Raw genomic sequence first — 3,661 nt, 5'->3', positions numbered from 1 at the left:
GCATTCCTGTTGGATGCTCCTCCTGCAAAGGTGCGGCTGGGATCCCTACAGGGAAATTTGTAGCCCACTGTGAAGGCATGCTATTTTACTTTAAGGTCTGTGCAGTTGTTACTGAAGCTTACATATTGTTCTTCCATGTTAACCCTTGCAGGGGCAATTAGACAACAGCAGGCTGACTTCTATTTGCATTAAAAAAAAAAAAACCTGAGTTTCTTGGACCCAGTGACCTGCCAACATGTCTGGGTAGCAACGTTAACTATTTAGGTAAACAAGGCTCCTGGGACATGGGGGCCTTGAAGTAAGTTTGCATAGTCTGGATCCATCTGTTAAGTGATAGTGTAAGTGAGTGATCCTTGGACACTTCTGGGCATTCATTTATTACAATTTTAAATAGCCACGTGTGTAACTAGGTATAAGTGATTTACCACGCCCTGACCCGAAGTGGCAGGAATATTTTAAGTATTAGAGCTAGAAGGAAACCTAGATCTAGTCCAACAGTTTAATTTCTTAAAGCAATAGAACTCTTTTCAAATTCTTACACAAACTCTGATAGTCAAAAGGAAACCTTCCAGCTCCAAACAGAGGTAGAACACCCAGGTTCCCACTGTCATGGCATTGCCCCCCAATTCATCTATCCCTTTGTCCCTAAGGTATCCCTGTGAACCCTATGGAACCCACTGAAAATCACATTTACTCCAACTTTTCACCTTTCTGAGCAGACGGACTCTGGAATATAGAGTGCTTCTACTTCTAAGGTTATTTTTTGAGGCATCATTGGCTTTGGCCAAGCCTACGAATAAAAAGAACCTTGGGTGTAGATGGTTTCCAGCTCAACCTGTTCCCTTTATTAAAGTATAATACTGAACTTGAGACTTAACTGTCATGGATGGAAATAGACTACAGGTCCACAATCCTGTAATCCCCAGAGCTTTGGAAACCAAAAGCTTCTTAACTCGTGTGATGCTTTAGAGTCTCTCGAGCTCTATCTATACGGCAGCCTTCCCAGTTGGACATCAAAGGTGTAAATGTAGAATCTTTCTGAAACTTGGTCAGAAACCCCACAGTGTTGTAGTCAGGTGGCTGAGGTCTCACAACTCTGCATGCTGCAGGGAATTAACAGAACTAGGAAGCACTTTCTGTCCAGTAACAATCTCCGGGAAAGTGCTGAGGAAACGAAGAGACCTGGCCATAAAGTGTAAGGTCTTCATCCACCTCATTCTAAAAGGTTCTTTATAAAGACCCCACCCCCATCTCACTCCTTGTTTAAAACCAGTAGGGACATTTAGGAGCATATTGTACTCTTAACCTCAACTATTCCCCCTTCCTAATGGAGGGTCGTGTGTGTGTCATGCACAGGCAGAAGCTTGGGTGAAATGGAAATATCTGAGATAAGTGAAGAAACTAAACTCCTTTTTTCTCTTAGGTTAATGGAATAAACACAAAAAACATACTTCTGTCTGTCTTGAGCCTACTCAATATTGACTCTAGAAGCAGCATTTGCCTGGATTTTAATATCACTTGTTGTTGTTGATAGCTTGCATGTAACAACTACATTCAGAGACCATCTTCAAGGCAATACTGGACCAACTAATCATCAGCCTTAGGATATTTTGTGCTCGTATTTTATCCCAGGCCAGCCTGAGTATCTATAAAATCTGTAGCTTCAAAACTCATATTTTAAAGAGCTCTTCTAGGTTCCTTACTGTGAAGTGGAAAACCATCATTAGACATTTTTAAGTCTCTGTCCAAGTTTTATTATGTGGTTACCTTTTTGACAGTGTAGATATCAACGTCAATGTTTTTGTCTCATTTTGACTGAAAAACCTTTAAAAAATTTAGAGCTTTTCAGTCTGTACAGTATCCTGACTATTCTTTCCAAGTATATTTATATCTATGTACTCTGACTACAAATTGTTCTTTTCGACTTCTCAAATAAAGTACTCAAAGTAGATTTTTATCACTCCCACAGCCCTCAAAGGTAGTGGGGATATAGAACTACAACCAATGGCCCCTGGAACAGGTACCCCAGCACTGAGTATAGTGAGACTGTATTGAGACTACAGTGATGATTGGTAGAAGGCAAAAGGCAGCCAGGTATTTCAGATTTGGTCTAGCAGTATAAAAACTAGCAGGTGCTATTCCCTGACAATAACCTCCACCCCCGCTTCATTTTGTCTTCTAAATCCCTAGTATCTTATACCCAAAAAAATATTTGTGGAGTGAATTAACAGTATGAAATGTAGGTAGTAAATGCCATCAAATCATACTGCTTTGTATCTGCGTCCTAGCTTAACTAAACTCTTGGGAGCAGAGTGATACATATAGGTTTTAAATGAATGCATTCATTTAATACCTAAGAAGGTAACCACACCGGTATTGTAAATTTGACTTAGACCAAATTTTAATCTGCCTGGGAATTAGTCATAAAGCATAGAATGCTCCCAGGCAGTAGGGAGTAGCTGATAGTAGGGACGCCAACAAGAGTATTGTGTACATAACGCAAAAGTTCCAGTCTGTGTTTGCCACTGTAGCATCTGTTCTTATGCCAGCATGTCACAGCTGCAGATGCTAAAAGGTGGCAGGAAATCATAAGGCTCTCTGCTTGGAAGGCCTCCATAAGTAATCTGCATGAACTGTATGGCTCCACCGGGTTTCTCAAATGTTTGCAGTATGTTTGCATTGAGTAACCAAATCTTTGCCTTTTATCTCAAAAAAATCACATCCTCCAGAACAGACCTGCTCATGATAGGAAACACCTGAACGTTAGCTGGCCCGTGTCAGGCAAAAAATAAATAAATAAATAAGTGTGCTATTTACAAGAAGTAGTTCATATCATTGTGTGAATTAAATATCCATACATTGAGCATAGGAAAACTGAGGTGCAGGGAAATAGAATCCAAGTCTGTGGCTCTACCTTACTTTGCTTTTCTCCCATCACTAAATTAAAAATGATCTACATTTGCCCCTTAACTCAGGGTCCCCAACTCCTGGGCCATGGCTGGTACTGGTCTGTGGCCTGTTAGGAACTGGGCCACATAGGAGATGAGCGGCAGGCGAGCGAGCGAAGCTTCATCTGTATTTGCAGCCGCTCCCCAGCACTAGCATCACCACCTCAGCTCCACCTCCGATCGTCAGGCATTAGATTCTCATAGGAGCACCAGTCTCTGGTGCCAAAAAGGTTGGGGACTGCTGCCTTAACTGTACCTTCTTGATACTTTTAATCTTATATTGGAGTCATTTTGCAAATATGCCTTTTCTCAATCAGACCTCAAGTTCTAAGATGGGGAACCATGTATTAAACCTCTGCATCTCCCCTTTCCTTGCCACCCCTTCTAAATCTCCTTTACCTTGCTTGTAATAGGAGCATCATTCATGAATAACAGTATGGAATGTGAACCAGAAATGCCATTAAAGGATTAAGATTTTGCTCTGTGGTTATAGCCACACACATGATTTAAATAAGAGAAATGAGTCCAGAGGCAGATGAAAATGCCCAGATGGTCTCTGGACAATGTAGGTTCTTTCTATCTTGGTCTGGCTACATTGGCCCAAGATCACTATTCCAGCCACCATGCCCCATTTTCAGAAACCAGAAAGGAATAAAGGAAAGGAAAATGGATCCCCTGGCTCTTTGAGGATATTTCCTAGAAAATATATACCA

At 41.2% G+C, this 3,661-nt stretch overlaps 1 protein-coding gene across 2 annotated transcripts in view; it reads left to right on the top strand.

Moving 5' to 3' along the window:
• Window positions 1–3,661, top strand: part of VLDLR (very low density lipoprotein receptor) — a 32,285-nt gene that overhangs the window by 7,795 nt on the left and 20,829 nt on the right. The window lies entirely within an intron of this gene.

Source organism: Pteropus alecto, unplaced genomic scaffold, assembly GCF_000325575.1.
Source record: "Pteropus alecto unplaced genomic scaffold, ASM32557v1 scaffold95, whole genome shotgun sequence".
NCBI lineage: Eukaryota > Metazoa > Chordata > Mammalia > Chiroptera > Pteropodidae > Pteropus > Pteropus alecto.
Note: the sequence above shows the minus strand (reverse complement) of the source record. Positions and strands in the feature narration are given on the sequence as shown.